We start from the raw sequence: 23,270 nt of genomic DNA, 5'->3' as shown, positions 1-23,270 counted from the left end.
TCGCACGCTCCTGCACTCCAAACGTGGAACTACTGTCCATCATGTGTCCTCCTTTTTATTTACCTCGGAAATTTACATCGGTAATAATCAGCACCGTTTATATCCTGCCTTAAGCGGACACGGAGACTGCCTTATGCGAGCTGCATGAGGCACTCACACAGCACCAGACACAACACCGTGACGCTGCGCTTATTGTGGCGGTGGACTTTAACAGTGCCAACCTTAAACGCGAAGCGCCAAACTTTTATCAGCATATCACCTGTCCCACCAGGGGCAAAAGGACACTGGACCACTGCTACACTACAGTCAAGGACGGCTACAGGGCACAATCTCGTCCACCGTTTGGTAAATCTGACCATGCCGCTATCTTCCTCATGCCAAAATACAAACAAAGGCAGAAACAGGAAGTGCGGGTTCAGAGGGAGGTCGCGCGCTGGACGGACCAATCAGTGGCCGCGTTACAGGATGCACTTGATGACGCAGACTGGGACATGTCTTCAACCATCTATGGGCCATGCTGCAAAATACAGACAGAAAGATGAAATGAACCTATGAATCATGAACAATGACAACTTTTCATACCCAATCGTCAAAGAGAAGCTGATTCCTTGACTTCAGCAATCAAACATGTGCTGGGACATCTCAAAAGAATTTTTCAGCATCCGTTAAAAGGAAGTTCAGCTCAGAACCTGTAGCCTTCATTTTGGCACCCTGCTCCGAGCTTTGCCTCAACAACACAACCATGTCTACATCGTCCAAAAAATCGAAGAAGCAAGCGCTTGATGAAGAAAAGTCCAAACTTCTTTGCTTGCAAGCAAAGCTATGCTGTGAGAGGTCAAGGTTGTTGATTCAGATCCATACACGATTTCCTAAACGCAACAAAGAGAAGGGGCTCTTGTCAGAAGTGGGATTTGAACCCACGCCTCCAGGGGAGACTGCGACCTGAACGCAGCGCCTTAGACCGCTCGGCCATCCTGACACGGCAGGCTCTAGAAAAGTCACGTCTTGCACGGACTACAGGTCGCTGGCCACGCACTCATATAACCGATCGGATGTCTACGGGCAGCTTGTCATTGGAAGACAATTCAATGTTGGGAAGGGGTGACAGGATTTCTCCAACAAAGCGGCAGCTATTGAGGATAAAAAGGGGCCAGGATGTCACTATTATGTCTTCGAGAAAGCACCAACTATTAAGGGCATGAGGAAATTTGTTACAAATCACAGCCACAACACAATGAGTTGCAACATGTCTTTGCAACAAAGCTCAGTGCTTTGCCTCAACAACACAACCATGTGCAGAGACGCCTAGTAAACAGGAGATCCCAGGAGAGGATCGTGTGGTAACATGATGTCTCGGATTTGTAGGACCTTACACCACTAAACGTTCAATCTATGGGTGATAAGAAGATACTTTATTTAATATGTTATCTAGCGCTTACTCTAGTGTGTATATGATGAGGTCTCCATGCTACAGTGCTATCCAAGCAGTGTCTACTGCAACAATCATCTGTTGGTGCGAAAGCTATCCCTTTCTTGCCTTTCTTACAGCCAGAGTTGAATAACTTTGCAAGTCAGACAGGGTTCTGTGGCAAATTCCATGGTGAAATCAAGGCATTCTCTCGACGCTGTTGACAGCTTGTGGGATCAGCACCTGCCATAGTTGTTTGCATTTGGTGGAATTTGATTAGTAACAACAGAAAAGCATCTGCCTAATGAACTCGAGCATCCATGAGTCTTGGAGAGCCTGAAAAAAAACAACACCCTGGTTGGTTCTGTGGCGCAATGGATAGCGCATTGGACTTCTAGACTCAGCTGTGGAGCTATTCAAAGGTTGTGGGTTCGAGTCCCACCAGAGTCACTAACTTGTTACCTTCTTTTCATCCACACCCCATGTCTAAAATGAAATCTTTGGTCAGGAATCCCTGTTCAAGATGCACTTTCCTATGTGCCATATTTGATTGAATGACTTGTCAGCTGAATTTAAGAAATATCATTGTTTTCCACATGTTTCTGCCCATTTGTCCCAAATCAAGGCCTCAGCTCAACTCCAGCTTCAACAAAAGGTTACGACATTGATTCACGCAATCCTTATGGGACAAAGAGCCAAAGTCCACAACAGCAATCTGATGAAGGCTTGCTTGCTTTTAGATGTGCATGGCATGTGGATTTTAATTCAATTCAATTCAATTCAATTTTATTTGTATAGCGCTTTTAGCAATTTTCATTGCCGCAAAGCAGCTTTACATAGTCAAAAGAATTATTTAAGTTTGTATGAAATGTGAATTTGTATGAATCAAAATGGTCAGTTTGTCCCTGGTGAGCAAGCCGAGGGCGACAGTGGCAAGGAAAAACTCCCTGAGATGGTAATAGGAAGAAACCTTGAGAGGAACCAGACTCAACAGGGAACCCATCCTCATTTGGGTGAAACAGAAAGAGTAAATGATCTGCATTTATACAGTGAGTAGGGTGGGAGGCAGTTCAGCTATAATAGCTGATGTTAATTGATGTTAATATGGAGTCCAGGTAGTTATTGAAGACCCAGGTAGACTTGTAAGAAGTTCCAGTCATGAACTATCGAACTGTCAAGTCCCCAGAGAAACAGTTGCCAACACCAGTCAAGGCCAGAACCATTTTCTAGGTGGAGAGAATCATTCCCAGACACCAGACGCATCCCAGAGAGACACACGGGGCATCCATGTGACGAGATCTTCAGCCAGAAGCGGGGCACCAGGATGGGTCAGACAGGTCCGGAGGGCAGAGGGAGTCTGGATCACTGGCAGCTCAGGAACGACATGTGTAGCTCGACAGAGAGAGAGAGAAAGAGTGAAAGGGGGGGACAGGAGGAGAGAGGAAAAAGAAAGAGGGGGGGAAAGAGAAGAAGAGGAGAGATGGCAGTTAGGTATGGTCACAGTCACACAATGTATAATGTGAATGTATATTAACTGTAGAGTGCAAGCAGAGACTCCGGCAGGACTAACTATGACAGCATAACTAAAAGGGAGAGCCAGAAGGAAACACAAACATGAGGGCTTCCTGACATGTAAAGCAAACAATCACCTCACCGTCAGCAAACCTGAGTGATCAATGAGAGTGAGGAAGACAGCATCCAAACATACCAGTTCACCATAATACTCTACGTCCATGAGTCCCCCAGATCTGCTCCTTTACCTATGGCAAATCTATTTATAAAAATGCTTGGCTAAATAAATAGGTTTTTAGCCTGGACTTAAACACTGAGACTGTGTCTGAGTCCCGAACACTATTTGGAAGACTATTCCATAACTTTGGGGCTTTATAAGAAAAAGCTCTGCCCCCAGCTGTATTTTTCATAATACGCGGTACTGACAAGCAGCCTGCATCCTTTGATCGAAGTAGGCGTGGCGGATCGTAAGACACTAGCATTTCGCTCAGGTACTGCGGCGCGAGACCATTTAATGCTTTATATGTCAAGAGTAGTATTTTAAAATCAATGCGAAATTTCACAGGGAGCCAATGGAGTGAAGATAAGATAGGGGTGATGTGCTCATATCTTCTGGTTCTGGTGAGGACTCTCGCTGCTGCATTCTGGACTAGCTGAAGCTTATTTATGCATCTAGCTGAACAACCAGACAGTAAGGCATTACAATAGTCCAACCTAGAGGTGATAAAAGCATGAACTAGTTTTTCTGTGTCGTTTGGCGACAATAAATTTCTTATTCTGGCAATATTTCTGAGGTGAAAGAATGCTATCCTGGTAATATTATCTACATGTGCTTCAAATGAAAGGCTGGAATCAATAATCACACCAAGGTCTTTCACTGTTGCATTTGATGGAACAGAAAGGCCATCTAAAGTTACGGTGTGATCTAAAATTTTACTCCTAGCTGTATGCGGTCCTATGACTAGAACTTCTGTCTTATCCGGATTTAGCAGAAGGAAGTTAATTAGCATCCAATTTCTTATGTCCTGCACACATTGCTCAATTTTAGTAAGCTGTTTTTTCTCATCAGGTTTTGCTGAGACATATAACTGTGTATCGTCAGCATAACAATGAAAACTAATACCATGCTTACGGATTATGTTGCCCAGAGGAAGCATGTAAAGGGAAAAAAGCAGTGGACCTAAAACTGAACCCTGCGGAACGCCAAACTCCACTAGAGAACATGCAGAATAATCACCATTTAAGTCTACATACTGATAACGATGGGTCAGATAGGATCTGAGCCAGGAGAGGGCTGTACCCTTAATTCCCACTACATTTTCTAATCTGTGAAGAAGAATAGCGTGATCAACAGTGTCAAAAGCTGCACTGAGGTCAAGTAATACAAGCATAGTTACACAACCCTGATCAGAGGCCAATAGAATGTCATTTACTACTTTAACGAGCGCTGTCTCTGTACTGTGATGAGGCCTAAATCCTGACTGATACAGTTCATGTATGCCATTTCTATGTATATATGAGCATAGCTGCTCCGCTACTATCTTTTCCAGGATCTTAGAGATAAAGGGGAGGTTTGATATTGGTCTGTAACTGGACAGCTGACAGGGGTCGAGGTCAGGTTTCTTAATTATTGGTTTGATAACTGCTAATTTAAAAGATTTTGGAACATATCCAATGCTGAGTGAAGAATTAATTATTCTCAACAGGGGTTCTATTATTGCTGGTACTATCTGTTTAAGAAAATGTGTCGGTACAGGATCTAATATACAGGTTGATGAATTTGAAGAAGAGATGAGTGAAATTAGTTCATTCTCTTCAAGGGGAGTAAAGTATTCTAGGTTCTGGTCTGACATGGCTAGATTAACATCTGCATCAATTACATTGTTCGGTTTCAAAACCTCAATTTTATGCCTAATATTTACAATTTTATTATTAAAAAAGTTCATGAAGTCCTCACTATTGCATGATGTTGTTGTGGAGATTTCTGCAGTGGTCTTATTTCTGGTTAATTTGGCTACAGCATTAAATAAGAATCTAGGATTATTTTTGTTATTTTCTATAAGAGTGGAGAGATATGTTGATCTAGCTACACTAAGAGCTTTTCTATAGTTCAGGATGCTCTCCTTCCATGCTATTTGAAATACTAGTAATTTAGTTTGACGCCATTTACGTTCCTCTCCCCTGACTGTTGTGATATGCTAGTTAGGACTATGGCTGGAGATCAGCCATAACCTTGTTTGCTGTGGCTTGCACCTGTCTTGTAAACAGGAGATCCCGGGTTCAAATGCCAGCAGTGCTTGTTGTGAGTTTCATCTCTTGGTGCACCAGACAAGGTCTGGGTCCAACTGCATGAGGAACTCAAGGCTTAAGTGCTTGTGGGCTCAGGTTGTGGCAGGGTATCTTGCTTTCAGCCAGGATTTCTGCTCAGTTTTCATGTGTTTTCCACAGGTAGACACCTGTCCATGGAGCTCAAGCAAGGTAGCTCTATTCCTCCCACAGAAGTGAACGAACACTGGCATTTTGATTTGCAAGAATTGAATCATTTTCTGAGTAGCCGTGGAACATTTGCCTGATGTTTGCTTCCACACAAGTGTGACTTTTTATATGTGGGACGTTTCACTCTACCGACTTACATTTGGTCACATTTATATGAAGACAATGGCTGTCAATAAGCTAGTATATATGGATATATATATATATATATATATATATATATATATACATATTTTTTTGCTGTAAACTGTATGCCAGTTGCAAATATATAACATACCTTGTGTTTGAAGTTTGTTCATTTTTGCAAGCCTGAAATCTACTGCAACAGGCATGATCTTTGGCTGCAATGAACTTGGAACAACCTGAGTTGAAATACCATGACTGGCAGTTTTGGCGTGCTCTGTGAAGCATGGTATAGCACTGTGGGACTTCATTCATGGTCCTATCATGCTGCATGCCAATAAAGACAATCTTAGCTTGATAGTCAAGTTCCTGTGCCGGAGCATCTCAGATACGAGTTTGTGGCAGTATGCGAGAGTGGAAGGTTCTATGGCTGCGGCGCTGTGGCTTAGTTGGTTAAAGTGCCTGTCTAGTAAACAGGAGATCCTGGGTTCGAATCCCAGCAGTGCCTCTCACTGTGCACTTCTGTTGCTATGCAGGTCAGACTGGTTTCTGTGGAAAAAAAGAAATCTTTGCTTTATGTCGGACCCTTAACAGCTCATGGGTTAAAGTCACACAATGCCCAAGCTTTCTGATTAGCCAAGTTTACAGTCTTGTGCATCCTTAGGTCATTAGCTATATTGCAAATTATACATGGCCCAATTGCCCAACATTGCACTACACACTGCACTTCAATTTATATAAATATATGTATACATAAAAATACATTACTGAAAGCTCCCTTGTGCCCATTTTCTAGGAAAGCATACAGTGATACGTTGCTGAAAGCTACTACTATCCGATGTGGATGTCTTTGTCTGATCCAGAGTAGACGATCCATTTGATCAGAGAAGAATGTTGAAAAAGTGTGTGTGCAAAACTGTAGAAAATGTGAAGAACGGTGTCGGCTGCAAAAGAATAACGACCGAGTTGGCTGTATTTCTCAGTCGGTAGCGCACTAGTCTTTTAATCTCAGGGTCTGTGGCTTCAGTCCCTGGTCGTGAATGAAATAGACTTGAAAATGAGTCATGTGGTCTCCTTGTCCAGAAGGCCAACCTTGGTCGATAATGCTGATCTTTTTAAAGGAATTCACATCCCATGGGCATAAAAGACATTCATTCATCCAAGATAAGACTTTAGAAGCAGGGCTGTTCAGAAGAGTGATCCTGGTAACAACTTTCACTGTATGTGAAGGTCAGAATCCTCTTGTTAGGGAAGAGAATGTTGAAAACATGGCAGTTAAACAGAAATCTTAACAGTTGGATTGATCTCACAAGTGCTTGGTTTCTTCAAATGTGGCAAACAATGGACGAGCATTGGGAAAGGATGGGTAAAACTGCTTTTTGTGAGGGATGGCACAAGTTCCAGAGCCTGGATAGCTTAGTCGGTAGAGCATCAGACTTTTAATCTGAGGGTCCAGGGTTCAAGTCCCTGTTCAGGCGTTACCTTCTATTGGTGCTTAGGAAAAAAGAGCATTTGGCACAAGTTGTTCGAAACGATTAAGAGGGCTAGCTTGGATTAAGGAATTCTCAAGGGCAGAAAATTGGAAATTGCAGACTACTTGCCAAGGATTTCCACAATTTCCAACTTACTCTTAGGAGATTGTCTTATGCTCAGGAAGGCGCAAGATGGCGCCAGTGAGGTCGGCTGCCGTCACGATGTCCAGTCACTGGAGAACAAACTCGATGACCTCAGGGCCAGGATAAAGTTCCAGAGAGACATTCGGGACTGCAATCTCCTCTGCTTTACCTAGAAATGGCTGAACCCAGCGGTGCCGGACCACGTCATCCAGCCGGCCGAGTTCTTCTCCGTTCACCGCATGGACAGGACACAGGACTTAGGGAAGTCAAGGGGAGGCGGCGTGTGTTTAATGGTCAATAGCAGCTGGTGCAACAGCAGGAGCGTTGTTCCTCTCGCACGCTCCTGCACTCCAAACGTGGAACTACTGTCCATCATGTGTCCTCCTTTTTATTTACCTCGGAAATTTACATCGGTAATAATCAGCACCGTTTATATCCTGCCTTAAGTGGACACGGAGGCTGCCTTATGCGAGCTGCATGAGGCACTCACACAGCACCAGACACAACACCGTGACGCTGCGCTTATTGTGGCGGTGGACTTTAACAGTGCCAACCTTAAACGCGAAGCGCCAAACTTTCATCAGCATATCACCTGTCCCACCAGGGGCAAAAGGACACTGGACCACTGCTACACTACAGTCAAGGACGGCTACAGGGCACAATCTCGTCCACCGTTTGGTAAATCTGACCATGCCGCTATCTTCCTCATGCCAAAATACAAACAAAGGCAGAAACAGGAAGTGCGGGTTCAGAGGGAGGTCGCGCGCTGGACGGACCAATCAGTGGCCGCGTTACAGGATGCACTTGATGACGCAGACTGGGACATGTCTTCAACCATCTATGGGCCATGCTGCAAAATACAGACAGAAAGATGAAATGAACCTATGAATCATGAACAATGACAACTTTTCATACTCAATCGTCAAAGAGAAGCTGATTCCTTGACTTCAGCAATCAAACATGTGCTGGGACATCTCAAAAGAATTTTTCAGCATCCGTAAAAAGGAAGTTCAGCTCAGAACCTGTAGCCTTCATTTTGGCACCCTGCTCCGAGCTTTGCCTCAACAACACAACCATGTCTACATCGTCCAAAAAATCGAAGAAGCAAGCGCTTGATGAAGAAAAGTCCAAACTTCTTTGCTTGCAGGCAAAGCTATGCTGTGAGAGGTCAAGGTTGTTGATTCAGATCCATACACGATTTCCTAAACGCAACAAAGAGAAGGGGCTCTTGTCAGAAGTGGGATTTGAACCCACGCCTCCAGGGGAGACTGCAACCTGAACGCAGCGCCTTAGACCGCTCGGCCATCCTGACACGGCAGGCTCTAGAAAAGTCACATCTTGCACGGATTACAGGTCGCTGGCCACGCACTCATATAACCGATCGGATGTCTACGGGCAGCTTGTCATTGGAAGACAATTCAATGTTGGGAAGGGGTGACAGAATTTCTCCAACAAAGCAGCAGCTATTGAGGATAAAAAGGGGCCAGGATGTCACTATTATGTCTTCGAGAAAGCACCAACTATTAAGGGCATGAGGAAATTTGTTACAAATCACAGCCACAACACAATGAGTTGCAACATGTCTTTGCAACAAAGCTCAGTGCTTTGCCTCAACAACACAACCATGTGCAGAGACGCCTAGTAAACAGGAGATCCCAGGAGAGGATCGTGTGGTAACATGATGTCTCGGATTTGTAGGACCTTACACCACTAAACGTTCAATCTATGGGTGATAAGAAGATACCTTATTTAATATGTTATCTAGCGCTTACTCTAGTGTGTATATGATGAGGTCTCCATGCTACAGTGCTATCCAAGCTGTGTCTACTGCAACAATCATCTGTTGGTGCGAAAGCTATCCCTTTCTTGCCTTTCTTACAGCCAGAGTTGAATAACTTTGCAAGTCAGACAGGGTTCTGTGGCAAATTCCATGGTGAAATCAAGGCATTCTCTCGACGCTGTTGACAGCTTGTGGAATCAGCACCTGCCATAGTTGTTTGCATTTGGTGGAATTTGATTAGTAGCAACAGAAAAGCATCTGCCTAATGAACTCGAGCATCCATGAGTCTTGGAGAGCCTGAAAAAAAACAACACCCAGGTTGGTTCTGTGGCGCAGTGGATAGCGCATTGGACTTCTAGACTCAGCTGTGGAGCTATTCAAAGGTTGTGGGTTCGAGTCCCACCAGAGTCACTAACTTGTTACCTTCTTTTCATCCACACCCCATGTCTAAAATGAAATCTTTGGTCAGGAATCCCTGTTCAAGATGCACTTTCCTATGTGCCATATTTGATTGAATGACTTGTCAGCTGAATTTAAGAAATATCATTGTTTTCCACATGTTTCTGCCCATTTGTCCCAAATCAAGGCCTCAGCTCAACTCCAGCTTCAACAAAAGGTTACGACATTGATTCACGCAATCCTTATGGGACAAAGAGCCAAAGTCCACAACAGCAATCTGATGAAGGCTTGCTTGCTTTTAGATGTGCATGGCATGTGGATTTTAATTCCTCTCCCCTGACTGTTGTGATATGCTAGTTAGGACTATGGCTGGAGATCAGCCATAACCTTGTTTGCTGTGGCTTGCACCTGTCTTGTAAACAGGAGATCCCGGGTTCAAATGCCAGCAGTGCTTGTTGTGAGTTTCATCTCTTGGTGCACCAGACAAGGTCTGGGTCCAACTGCATGAGGAACTCAAGGCTTAAGTGCTTGTGGGCTCAGGTTGTGGCAGGGTATCTTGCTTTCAGCCAGGATTTCTGCTCAGTTTTCATGTGTTTTCCACAGGTAGACACCTGTCCATGGAGCTCAAGCAAGGTAGCTCTATTCCTCCCACAGAAGTGAACGAACACTGGCATTTTGATTTGCAAGAATTGAATCATTTTCTGAGTAGCCGTGGAACATTTGCCTGATGTTTGCTTCCACACAAGTGTGACTTTTTATATGTGGGACGTTTCACTCTACCGACTTACATTTGGTCACATTTATATGAAGACAATGGCTGTCAATAAGCTAGTATATATATACATATTTTTTTGCTGTAAACTGTATGCCAGTTGCAAATATATAACATACCTTGTGTTTGAAGTTTGTTCATTTTTGCAAGCCTGAAATCTACTGCAACAGGCATGATCTTTGGCTGCAATGAACTTGGAACAACCTGAGATGAAATACCATGACTGGCAGTTTTGGCGTGCTCTGTGAAGCATGGTATAGCACTGTGGGACTTCATTCATGGTCCTATCATGCTGCATGCCAATGGAGACAATCTTAGCTTGATAGTCAAGTTCCTGTGCCGGAGCATCTCAGATACGAGTTTGTGGCAGTATGCGAGAGTGGAAGGTTCTATGGCTGTGGCGCTGTGGCTTAGTTGGTTAAAGTGCCTGTCTAGTAAACAGGAGATCCTGGGTTCGAATCCCAGCAGTGCCTCTCACTGTGCACTTCTGTTGCTATGCAGGTCAGACTGGTTTCTGTGGAAAAAAAGAAATCCTTGCTTTATGTCGGACCCTTAACGGCTCATGGGTTAAAGTCACACAATGCCCAAGCTTTCTGATTAGCCAAGTTTACAGTCTTGTGCATCCTTAGGTCATTAGCTATATTGCAAATTATACATGGCCCAATTGCCCAACATTGCACTACACACTGCACTTCAATTTATATAAATATATGTATACATAAAAATACATTACTGAAAGCTCCCTTGTGCCCATTTTCTAGGAAAGCATACAGTGATAAGTTGCTGAAAGCTACTACTATCCGATGTGGATGTCTTTGTCTGATCCAGAGTAGACGATCCATTTGATCAGAGAAGAATGTTGAAAAAGTGTGTGTGCAAAACTGTAGAAAATGTGAAGAACGGTGTCGGCTGCAAAAGAATAACGACCGAGTTGGCTGTATTTCTCAGTCGGTAGCGCACTAGTCTTTTAATCTCAGGGTCTGTGGCTTCAGTCCCTGTTTGTAAATGAAATAGACTTGAAAATGAGTCATGTGGTCTCCTTGTCCAGAAGGCCAACCTTGGTCGATAATGCTGATCTTTTTAAAGGAATTCACATCCCATGGGCATAAAAGACATTCATTCATCCAAGATAAGACTTTAGAAGCAGGGCTGTTCAGAAGAGTGATCCTGGTAACAACTTTCACTGTATGTGAAGGTCAGAATCCTCTTGTTAGGGAAGAGAATGTTGAAAACATGGCAGTTAAACAGAAATCTTAACAGTTCGATTGATCTCACAAGTGCTTGGTTTCTTCAAATGTGGCAAACAATGGACGAGCATTGGGAAAGGATGGGTAAAACTGCTTTTTGTGAGGGATGGCACAACTTCCAGAGCCTGGATAGCTCAGTCGGTAGAGCATCAGACTTTTAATCTGAGGGTCCAGGGTTCAAGTCCCTGTTCAGGCATTACCTTCTATTGGTGCTTAGAAAAAAAGAGCATTTGGCACAAGTTGTTCGAAACGATTAAGAGGGCTAGCTTGGATTAAGGAATTCTCAAGGGCAGAAAATTGGAAATTGCAGACTACTTGCCAAGGATTTCCACAATTTCCAACTTACTCTTAGGAGATTGTCTTATGCTCAGGAAGGCGCAAGATGGCGCCAGTGAGGTCGGCTGCCGTCACGATGTCCAGTCACTGGAGAACAAACTAGATGACCTCAGGGCCAGGATAAAGTTCCAGAGAGACATTCGGGACTGCAATCTCCTCTGCTTTACCGAGAAATGGCTGAACCCTTAGGGAAGTCAAGGGGAGGCGGCGTGTGTTTAATGGTCAATAGCAGCTGGTGCAACAGCAGGAGCGTTGTTCCTCTCGCACGCTCCTGCACTCCAAACGTGGAACTACTGTCCATCATGTGTCCTCCTTTTTATTTACCTCGGAAATTTACATCGGTAATAATCAGCACCGTTTATATCCTGCCTTAAGTGGACACGGAGGCTGCCTTATGCGAGCTGCATGAGGCACTCACACAGCACCAGACACAACACCGTGACGCTGCGCTTATTGTGGCGGTGGACTTTAACAGTGCCAACCTTAAACGCGAAGCGCCAAACTTTCATCAGCATATCACCTGTCCCACCAGGGGCAAAAGGACACTGTACCACTGCTAAACTACAGTCAAGGACGGCTACAGGGCACAATCTCGTCCACCGTTTGGTAAATCTGACCATGGCGCTATCTTCCTCATGCCAAAATACAAACAAAGGCAGAAACAGGAAGTGCGGGTTCAGAGAGAGGTCGCGCGCTGGACGGACCAATCAGTGGCCGCGTTACAGGATGCACTTGATGACGCAGACTGGGACATGTCTTCAACCATCTATGGGCCATGCTGCAAAATACAGACAGAAAGATGAAATGAACCTATGAATCATGAACAATGACAACTTTTCATACCCAATCGTCAAAGAGAAGCTGATTCCTTGACTTCAGCAATCAAACATGTGCTGGGACATCTCAAAAGAATTTTTCAGCATCCGTAAAAAGGCAGTTCAGCTCAGAACCTGTAGCCTTCATTTTGGCACCCTGCTCCGAGCTTTGCCTCAACAACACAACCATGTCTACATCGTCCAAAAAATCGAAGAAGCAAGTGCTTGATGAAGAAAAGTCCAAACTTCTTTGCTTGCAAGCAAAGCTATGCTGTGAGAGGTCAAGGTTGTTGATTCAGATCCTAAACACAACAAAGAGAAGGGGCTCTTGTCAGAAGTAGGATTTGAACCCACGCCTCCAGGGGAGACTGCGACCTGAACGCAGCGCCTTAGACCACTCGGCCATCCTGACACGGCAGGCTCTAGAAAAGTCACGTCTTGCACGGATTACAGGTCGCTGGCCACGCACTCATATAACCGATCGGATGTCTACGGGCAGCTTGTCATTGGAAGACAATTCAACGTTGGGAAGGGGTGACAGGATTTCTCCAACAAAGCAGCAGCTATTGAGGATAAAAAGGGGCCAGGATGTCACTATTATGTCTTCGAGAAAGCACCAACTATTAAGGGCATGAGGAAATTTGTTACAAATCACAGCCACAACACAATGAGTTGCAACATGTCTTTCTTGTGCAAAATAACAGACGTAACCAGCAGGATTCGAACCTGCGCGGGGAGACCCCAATGGATTTCTAGTCCATCGCCTTAACCACTCGGCCACGACTACACCCCGTGAAAAATATATCCTAACAACCTTTCGTCAAAACGAGAGTTGACAGTTTTATTGCCCCTTTGGGATTTTTTTTTATGACCCTAGGAATGTGCAGGGAGGTGGTGCTCGATAAAAGGGGGTAGTAACGGTGCTTATGCGTTAGACATCATTACATTTTTTATGTTGATGTGAGAAGTTGATTTTTTAATTATTACTAATATTATTACCAGTGGAAAAATGAACGCTCATGAGGGTATAATTTCAGAGTTGCCTTTGACGGTTGTGTGTGAATCGTCTTTAACTAGGGCTCCGAAGAAACGCTTTATGTATCTGCGTCGAACTCAGCGCCCGCCGCGTGATTCGCTTCGGGAAGAGATGAGTCTGGATCAGGGGCGTAAGTGGGGCTTTGTGTTTAAATACTTAGACGGGGAGATGTTTTTTTACCAACTGGAGAACGGTGAAACATTTAACCCCTGTGTTGAAAAAACAGCAATCACATCGAACGACTGGGGTGTGTTGAGTTTACTGATTTTTAGTCTACTTAAAGAAAGGAACGAGAACAAAGGATCCTTACCAGAGAGTCAGAACCTAAATCTGTGGGACGAGATTGAAGAAGAAGAAATTCCTTTTGATGAAACAACAACGGCTACAAAGAGTGTGGTGGTGGAAAACGAATCTAAGAAAAGACTGATGAGAATAATATGGGAGACAAAAGCATCGGCTACGGGAAAATGGTTCTACCGCGTGAGTTGGGGTTTGACCAGCAAGAACGAGCCTGAGGGTTCGGTGACCGTGGACCGCTTTAACACCGAGTGTGGTGTTTTTCACACAAGTCTGAGCATCCCTGTCGACGCCTGGATCCGAATGCACGAAGTTTTCGGCGGGCGAATCACAGGACTTTTCCACAAGAGTCGTGATTGGATGGATCAGCTCGTGACGAGACGCGCTCTCTCCTTCTAACTCCGCCTCTTCTTTAGGCAGTTACTTTAAATCCCTCTAGTTTCACAGCCTCGGAACATCCGTAAAGTTATCCGAATTTATGTCATCGGTGTCATGGCGAGCGACTCAACACAAACTTCGATGCCTGAAAGTCAGCCGTGTGATTGGGAGGGCTGCGAATGCGCGACGGTTACGGTGCGTGACAATGATGAGCCGGACGGATGGCTTTCCAGTTTTCATTTGGACGCGATAAAAACTGTGGTGACAAGGCTGTTGAGTATAGTCTTGTATCGCTACCGAGAGGAAACCTGCTACGGCTGTATCGTAGACCATCCTAGCCAGAAACACCACGAGTGTCTGTGGGGTTTTACGGACGAATTTTTCCAAAATAACTTTGAAGAAGTGCGTAAGAGACTATGGACTGATCGATTTATTCCGTCCATCCTACGCTTTCTGGAAGCCTGCAGTCTGTCTCCAGCGGATGAGACCAAACTGCGTGCGGTGTCCGAGACCTATCTACACGAGTTGAGAACCACCGAGGGCGTCGAAGAGACGCTTATACAAATACAGAGTGCGTTAACCGGACAGGACGATACAACGCCAAAGAACCGAAGCTTAGAAAAAGTTGTGAACTTTTGGTACGGGAACGACGTCTGAAGAAGATGGGTAACTGCTTGAGAAAATGGAGTTCGTATATGCACGAGTATCTGGTGATCAGCGAGTTGCAGAGACTGGTGGTTAAAGTAATCGAAAACAGAGTCGACGACGCTTTAAAGTTTAAATCCAATTTCAACTGTGTACCCGGCGAGGTAAAGAGATTCGAAGAGATTCTATGTATTATTAAATCTGTAACCGGTTCTACATACTGGGACGAGCTTGTGCAGGCTGTATTACACATGAACGAGAATTCCCCAGTTATTACTTTTTGTAAGATTATTGATGTTTTGATTGAAAAAGAAATGAACATACATCATATGTTTACACTTTATGCGTTGTTTATCGATATTATGGTTATTTTTTTTTAAAAACAATCATTCTGTAGACGTTGTTAACGACTTGCGGAAAATACATGATGCTGTTTTATATAGAAATGGCAATGTAATCCTTATACAAGCTTTGAACGTAATCAAACGCTATTAATATTACTACGTGATTATTCTTCTTTTTGTTGTTTGTCTGTTTATATATAATCCTTATACAAGCTTTGAACGTAATCAAACGCTATTAATATTACTACGTGATTCTTCTTCTTTTTGTTTTTTGTTGTTTGTCTGTTTATATATATATATATATATATATATATATATATATATATATATATATATATAAATATATTCCTTATACAAGCTTTGAACGTAATCAAACGCTATTAATATTACTACGTGATTCTTCTTGTTTTTTTTTATATATATATATAAATGTAATCCTTATACAAGCTTTTGAACGTAATCAAACGCTGTTAATATTACTACGCGATTCTTCTTGTATGTTTTTTTAATGTAATCCTTACACAAGGTTTGAAGGGATACGTGATTTTTTTCTTCTTGTATGTTGTTTTTCTGAAAATAAAGGATATTCTTTTTTAACTCTCATGTCTTCTCATGTCACCTCCTAATTGAGCATTTAGCAAAATAAAGGATATTCTCACAGCGTGTAAGCAAACTTCCTAAGGGTCATAAAAACACTCACACCTCCTAATTGAGCATTTAGCAAAATAAAGGATATTCTCACATCATGTAAACAAACTTCCTAAGGGTCGTAAAAAACACACTCACACCTCCTAATTGAGCATTTAGCAAAATAAAGGATATTCTCACAACATGTAAACAAACTTCCTAGACGAGTGATAAAGCTAAATGGGTCATAAAACACTTTAGAGTGTCATAAAACATGAATCGTTTTTAAGCCTAACAGATCTTTTTTTTTTTTTTAAAAACTCACACACCTTAAACGACAAGAGTAGAGTGAGTCTTAACCATAAACACTCACTCGGATCAAGGATAAAGTTAATCGAATAGAGAGAGAGAGAGAGATGTCTCGAAACCTCGATAGGCTGATGGAAAAAATATATTACGATCCATCGCACCCCGCTAGTTTCGGAGGGGTGCAGAGGCTGCATAAGGCCGTACAGAACGAGTCTGGGCAGAAAATAAATATCAAGAGGGTTAAGGATTTTCTAGCCGAACAAGACGCGTACACACTGCATAAAACGGCCAGGACGCGATTTCCGCGAAATAGAGTTTTTACTTCAAGACCTCTCAATCAGTTCCAAGCAGATTTCTGTGATATGCAAAAACTGGCGTCCTATAACGACGGTTTTAAGTATTTACTGACGGTGATAGATATTTTTTTAAAGAAAGCATATGTAAGAGCTATAAAGAAAAAATCAGCTACCGAAGTAACCAGCGCCTTTGCGTCGATTTTAAAAGACAGCGGGATTCCACGTTTCCTTCAAACGGACAAGGGGAGCGAATTCTACAATAAAACCTTTCAAACTTTAATGAAAAAGAATAATATCACGCTTTTCAGTACGTCCAGCGATGTGAAAGCGTGCGTGGTCGAGAGATATAATCGGACGTTGAAATCGAAACTCTTTCGCTATTTTACCGCTAAAAACACTTTAAGATACATTGACGTGTTGCAGGATTTCGTCAATAGCTATAATAACACCTACCATTCCAGTATAAAAATGACCCCTATGCAAGTGACCTCCGAAAACACTTCACAAGTTTTTCAAAACCTCTACGGTACGTTCCCTCTATGACATAAGAAAAAATTAAAGATGAATTTTAAAGAGGGCGACCTGGTCAGAATATCCAAGCTGAGAGGTGTTTTCGAGAAAAAATATACACAGAGTTTCACGGACGAGATATTTAAGGTATCCGAATGCATACCGCGTTTCCCTCCCGTGTATAGATTAAAGGATTATGACGGTGAAGCGTTAGAGGGTACTTTCTACGAGGCCGAATTACAGAAAGTAAAGGTCGCAAAAGACAGAGTCTTTCAGATAGAAGAAATTCGGGGTGAGCGTATGATAAGGGGGGTGAAACATTATTTAGTGAAATGGCGAAACTGGCCTGAGAAATTCAACAGCTACGTGAAAGCCTGCGATCTGATCAATGTATAAAATATCAAACTCGAGGATGCAGTATCATTCACGCTATGGAACGCTCAAGCAGAGAGGCTTTTTACATCACCTTACCCTCGAACGCCAGCTACGACGTGTTTAAAAATAATACAAACTCGAGTTTTCGTGTCGACCTGGCGAAGCATATTGTCCTTGACGGTGCTTGGGAAGTGGCGCTAACCGATGTATCATATTCGCATTCCTGGCATAACCTGCCAAGAGAGGGAGCGGAATTTACGTGGATAGACACATGGGAACACGGAGGCCGCGGTGGCGCCGACGAGCTGGATTTGAGCGCCTTTACCCCGCACAGAGCAAAAATAAAATACGGTGTTTATGAAGATAAAGATCACCTCATGAAAACTCTGAACGAGGAGTTTAGACTGATAGGATGTGACGTTGGGTTGAGCTTTAACAGAAACCTACAGAGTTTCCAATGGATGGGGAGCGGGCGCTATCGTCTGCGTTTTACAGCGCCTCTGTGTTTCATGTTAGGTGTGAAGCCTGCTAAATGGTTTACGACAGGCCCCGGACCAAAAATTTCCCCATTTCCCGCCGACATGAAAGCGGGATTTTTATCATCTCTATTTCTATACCGACGTTATCACCCCGCAGATCGTAGGTGACGCATACGCGCCTCTGCTCCGCGCGGTTAAAATAGAGGGGAAATATGGTGATGTTATCACTCGCTCGTACGGCACTCCCCAATACGTACCAGTGGCTAAGAACCATATTGAAAACATACACGTGGAGATTAAATCTGATCAGAATAAACAAGTAGTCTTCACCTACGGTAAGACGATACTCACGCTCCATTTCAGACCTGTTAAAACGTCAATATGGCCTCGTTAACTTACAGAGCGGACCCCAGGCGCTTTGTAACTTACTATGAAAACCAGGTAGGAGGCTTACCGGGGTTTACCGGCGCCCCGGTTATGTACGGACGAGGAGTCGGGTCGGTTTTTTCGAGACTGTTTCGTTTTATAATACCTCTGGTAAAAAAGGGTTTTAGCGTTGCTAAGCCTCATCTAAAAACAGCTGCTAAGGGCATCGCCTCGGACGTGATTAGCAGAGCCGTCAGGAAAACAGGCGAAGGTTCGGGAGATCAGGAAGGGGCAGGAATCGGAATTCTATCTCGGAGAGCTCTAAAACGCCCGCCCGGTCAGCGTGTATCAAAGTCTAAAAAACGAAGAGTAACTAAGAAGAGGAAATCAGTTGGTGAAAGTAGATCTGCGGGAAGGAGGTCGACGGCAAGGTCTAGAGACATATTTCAGAGTTGAAAAAAAAAAAGAAACAAAAATCAGACATGGCTCTTTTACACGAGAAATCGGCCGAATGCGCCATGACGGAGCTTGATTTATTTTCGGCCCCTATGACCCAGCTCTCTATCGAAGAGAGCCAACGCATAGAGATTCAACCTTTATCCGCAATAACCGATAGAGGTCCGATAGAATTCATAATAAACGGTAGCGGACATCAATATCTGGACCTTTCTGAAACATTATTATTTTTAAGATTAAAAATTACTAATCCAGACGGATCTGATATCGCACCCGACGCGCCCGTGGGGTTAGTAAATTACCCCTTAAACACAATTTTTTCACAATGCGACGTTACACTGGGAGACCGATTGATCTCCCAAGCCAGCGCCACGCATCCTTACAGGGCTATTATAGAGACTCTGCTGAATTATTCAGAGGACACTCTGAAAAGTCAATTCAGCGCCGGTCTGTTTTACAAAGACACAGCGGGAGCCATGGATTCAGTGGTGGTGATAAACGGCCCAAATCGAGGCCTTGTTCAGAGGGCCCGATTCAGTCAGGAATCTAGGGAGATTCATCATGTAACCACGAGAATCTATTTCTAGGGGCTACCCCTAAATACGTGGTGTTGGCTATGGTGAATCACGAAGCGTTCACAGGTAAATGTGACCTTTCACCATTTAATTTCATGCATAACGACGTCGAATATCTAGCGTTGTGTCAAGACGGTAGACAAATCCCTGCCAAAGCGTTCCAACCTCAATTCAACAACGGCTTGGCCGTCAGAGAGTTTTACAACATATTTACAGCTACAGGAAGACATCTGAAAGATCTACCACTCGCCATCGACAGACAGGATTTCCACGAGGGTTACGCTTTATTCGTTTTTAACCTCAGCCCCTCCGAAGACACAGAGGCTGTTTCTCCTGTATCCAACGGTTCTCTCAGACTGGAGTTACGTTTTCGCACCCCGTTACCTCACACAACCACGCTCATAGTGTACGCGTGCTATAATTCAATTCTTGAAATAAACTCTAAAAGAAACGTCCTACTCGACTATTACTGAGTCTGTACCGACGGGAGAGGAGAAAAAAAATGAACAATCATCAGTTGGAAAATCTTCTCCGTCATCTACTGGGAGATTCGTTCAGCGGGGTTTACGCCTCTGACGAGCTACCAATGCTGCCTAAAAGTTTTCATCGACCGGCCTATTTCATAGTTAACACGCACCCGCGACACATGCCCGGAGAACACTGGCTCGCTCTCTCTCTGGACGCCGACAGGGGAGCGAGCTTTTTCGACTCTTTCGGTTTGCCTCCGGACTTCATGTATTACCCAAAAACAATCTTGGATTTTCTGGAAAATCAGAGAGGGGTGAAAAACATTTTCTATCATAACAGACAGCTGCAGAGCCCCGTGTCGGCTGTCTGCGGGGAACATTGCGTGTATTATCAGAGCCATTGGCTCCCTGTGAAATTTCGCATTGATTTTAAAATACTACTCTTGACATATAAAGCATTAAATGGTCTCGCGCCGCAGTACCTGAGCGAAATGCTAGTGTCTTACGATCCGCCACGCCTACTTCGATCAAAGGATGCAGGCTGCTTGTCAGTACCGCGTATTATGAAAAATACAGCTGGGGGCAGAGCTTTTTCTTATAAAGCCCCAAAGTTATGGAATAGTCTTCCAAATAGTGTTCGGGACTCAGACACAGTCTCAGTGTTTAAGTCCAGGCTAAAAACCTATTTATTTAGCCAAGCATTTTTATAAATAGATTTGCCATAGGTAAAGGAGCAGATCTGGGGGACTCATGGACGTAGAGTATTATGGTGAACTGGTATGTTTGGATGCTGTCTTCCTCACTCTCATTGATCACTCAGGTTTGCTGACGGTGAGGTGATTGTTTGCTTTACATGTCAGGAAGCCCTCATGTTTGTGTTTCCTTCTGGCTCTCCCTTTTAGTTATGCTGTCATAGTTAGTCCTGCCGGAGTCTCTGCTTGCACTCTACAGTTAATATACATTCACATTATACATTGTGTGACTGTGACCATACCTAACTGCCATCTCTCCTCTTCTTCTCTTTCCCCCCCTCTTTCTTTTTCCTCTCTCCTCCTGTCCCCCCCTTTCACTCTTTCTCTCTCTCTCTGTCGAGCTACACATGTCGTTCCTGAGCTGCCAGTGATCCAGACTCCCTCTGCCCTCCGGACCTGTCTGACCCATCCTGGTGCCCCGCTTCTGGCTGAAGATCTCGTCACATGGATGCCCCGTGTGTCTCTCTGGGATGCGTCTGGTGTCTGGGAATGATTCTCTCCACCTAGAAAATGGTTCTGGCCTTGACTGGTGTTGGCAACTGTTTCTCTGGGGACTTGACAGTTCGATAGTTCATGACTGGAACTTCTTACAAGTCTACCTGGGTCTTCAATAACTACCTGGACTCCATATTAACATCAATTAACATCAGCTATTATAGCTGAACTGCCTCCCACCCTACACACTGTATAAATGCAGATCATTTACTCTTTCTGTTTCACCCAAATGAGGATGGGTTCCCTGTTGAGTCTGGTTCCTCTCAAGGTTTCTTCCTATTACAATCTCAGGGAGTTTTTCCTTGCCACTGTCGCCCTCGGCTTGCTCACCAGGGACAAACTGACCATTTTGATTCATACAAATTCACATTTCATACAAACTTAAATAATTCTTTTGACTATGTAAAGCTGCTTTGCGGCAATGAAAATTGCTAAAAGCGCTATACAAATAAAATTGAATTGAATTGAATATTATCTGTGTCATAGGGCATGCGGAGTGGCGTACGAAGACGTGCTATCTTTTTACGGAGATGATGTGATAAAAAATGACAGGATGGTCTCGGAGTTTATGAACAGATATCAGAGTTGTATAAGGAATCGTCGGGCGGTTCTATTTAATCACACTGTCTGCTCTCTAAAGATGTTCACCGAGTGTCATAATATGTAATAGTTTTTTTTTTTTTTTTTTTTTTTTAAGTGTGTGTGTGTGTGTGTGTGTGTTACACCCCTTTTATTTTCTAATATTTATTTCCGTAAACCTATATAGTCAAAAAAGAGTTTGTTATTTTATTTTTTATAAACCTTGATATGCAGTATAATCAAAAGACTGTGTTATCTTTTTTCTATTTTATTTCTAATATTTTAGCTTCATTTACCTTGATATATATTCAAAAGAGTGTTACCCCTTTTTTATTTCTATTTTATTTCTAATATTATTCTTCATATACCTTGATATATATATAATTAAAAGAGTGAACATAAAAATACCCTTTTTTATTTCTATTTTATTTCTAATATTATTCTTCATATACCTTGATATATATAATTAAAAGAGTGAACATAAAAAAAAAGACATGATATATTGTATTCGAATCAATAAAGATTTTATTTTCAAAAAGGATAAAAACAATGTGTTGTTTATGCACTCAATTCATTCATGAAATATTAAGCCATCGCGGCGAGATATTTGCGAGTCGCCGCTTCTTCCTCTTCTTTTCAAATACCGATAGCGGTGGTGTCTCGGCCGTTTTCGCACGCGTTGCCTAATGAGGCGTCGAGGCGGTGGTATTAGCGTCGTAACTTTTACCCGACGAGCCGTCCGCGCCACCGTCTTTAAGCGATTCAACGTCCCGCCGCGCTTGGTTGTTGGGAATGATAGACAAGGGGATATTCAGGATCGAGAGTGTCTGTGTAAAAGCGTTCCAACCAGCGGGGCGCCTGATAAGAGACATCTTCCGTGTACTTGTTAAATGTTTCATCAAATCGACTATGTGGGAACCGTTAATCACACGCTTCTTAAAAATAAACTCCCCATTTTCGTTCCACTCCCCAGGCCCTGAGGCCTCTGATATCTTTTGTAAAATATAACCTGCATTCCTTTTGAAACGAGGGTTAACGCAGTCGATAACGTCGTTTAAAATAACGTCATTCTTTTCTTTCTGGTCCTCGACGCGCCCTTCAGATTCTTTAGGTAAAGTAAGGGTGATCTCTCGAGTCTCCCCTTGCTTCTGTTTCTGAAGATTAAGGTATCTTTGCAGGAGAACGTTGTACTTTTTTATTTTCTCGTCGGGTGATAAGCCTTTCTGATCCAGGATCTCTCTCATCTTCTGATCCAGCTCATTCTCGGCAGTCTCTCTGATATTTTCACCGTGCTTAACCCTGTCGTTTAGTTGGTTTAGTTGTTCAGGGGTGATGAGATACATTTTGCGCGAGGTCATTGTTTTATTTAGAAATAGCACCGCCGATCAGCTGCGCTACGAACGGTAGAGCCGTGGTAAGTAAAGGTAGGAGAAAACCGCCTGTTTGAAGAATTTTTCTTTTCTGCGATACGGGCGTCTTCTTATTGACGATCAGTCTAATGTGCTTCTTCTGTCGCTTGAGTTTATTATACTGATGTCTCGACACGGGGATATTCCCTTTCAAGAGGTTTAAAGCAATCTCGCACAGAGCTCTAATGACATCAGTTGAACACGTTTCCAATATAGCTTTACGCTGACGCGGAGGAATGGAGACTAAGGATCTGAGCAGGGGCATGTTTCTTTTCATACGAGCAGACATTTTATTATTATTATTTTTAATTGATTACTTTTTCTTGGGTAAATATACACAAGCCGTCTCTGCGGGTAGTAGACCAGCTCTCAGT

The 23,270-nt window shown here is 43.4% G+C and overlaps 9 non-coding genes across 9 annotated transcripts; 5 read left to right on the top strand and 4 right to left on the bottom strand.

Annotated features, from left to right (window-relative positions):
- Nucleotides 1–896: 896 nt before the first annotated feature.
- On the bottom strand, nucleotides 897–979 carry trnal-cag (transfer RNA leucine (anticodon CAG)). Its single transcript has one exon. It is a non-coding gene; the product is annotated as a tRNA-Leu (tRNA).
- Nucleotides 980–5,970: 4,991 nt separating this feature from the next.
- On the top strand, nucleotides 5,971–6,044 carry trnat-agu (transfer RNA threonine (anticodon AGU)). Its single transcript has one exon. It is a non-coding gene; the product is annotated as a tRNA-Thr (tRNA).
- An 897-nt stretch (nucleotides 6,045–6,941) lies between these two features.
- trnak-uuu (transfer RNA lysine (anticodon UUU)) lies at nucleotides 6,942–7,014 on the top strand. Its single transcript has one exon. It is a non-coding gene; the product is annotated as a tRNA-Lys (tRNA).
- A 1,367-nt stretch (nucleotides 7,015–8,381) lies between these two features.
- Nucleotides 8,382–8,464, bottom strand: trnal-cag (transfer RNA leucine (anticodon CAG)). Its single transcript has one exon. It is a non-coding gene; the product is annotated as a tRNA-Leu (tRNA).
- A 789-nt stretch (nucleotides 8,465–9,253) lies between these two features.
- trnar-ucu (transfer RNA arginine (anticodon UCU)) lies at nucleotides 9,254–9,343 on the top strand. The gene is given in 2 exon segments: nucleotides 9,254–9,290; nucleotides 9,308–9,343. It is a non-coding gene; the product is annotated as a tRNA-Arg (tRNA).
- Nucleotides 9,344–10,502: 1,159 nt separating this feature from the next.
- On the top strand, nucleotides 10,503–10,576 carry trnat-agu (transfer RNA threonine (anticodon AGU)). The gene has a single exon. It is a non-coding gene; the product is annotated as a tRNA-Thr (tRNA).
- Nucleotides 10,577–11,473: 897 nt separating this feature from the next.
- trnak-uuu (transfer RNA lysine (anticodon UUU)) lies at nucleotides 11,474–11,546 on the top strand. Its single transcript has one exon. It is a non-coding gene; the product is annotated as a tRNA-Lys (tRNA).
- A 1,284-nt stretch (nucleotides 11,547–12,830) lies between these two features.
- trnal-cag (transfer RNA leucine (anticodon CAG)) lies at nucleotides 12,831–12,913 on the bottom strand. The gene has a single exon. It is a non-coding gene; the product is annotated as a tRNA-Leu (tRNA).
- Nucleotides 12,914–13,206: 293 nt separating this feature from the next.
- On the bottom strand, nucleotides 13,207–13,288 carry trnas-aga (transfer RNA serine (anticodon AGA)). Its single transcript has one exon. It is a non-coding gene; the product is annotated as a tRNA-Ser (tRNA).
- Nucleotides 13,289–23,270: the final 9,982 nt, after the last annotated feature.

The sequence above is a fragment of the Clarias gariepinus genome, chromosome 5, assembly GCF_024256425.1.
Source record: "Clarias gariepinus isolate MV-2021 ecotype Netherlands chromosome 5, CGAR_prim_01v2, whole genome shotgun sequence".
Taxonomy (NCBI): Eukaryota; Metazoa; Chordata; class Actinopteri; order Siluriformes; family Clariidae; genus Clarias; species Clarias gariepinus.
The sequence above is the reverse complement of the archived record's forward strand: the minus strand, read 5'-3'. Positions and strand labels throughout refer to the sequence as shown.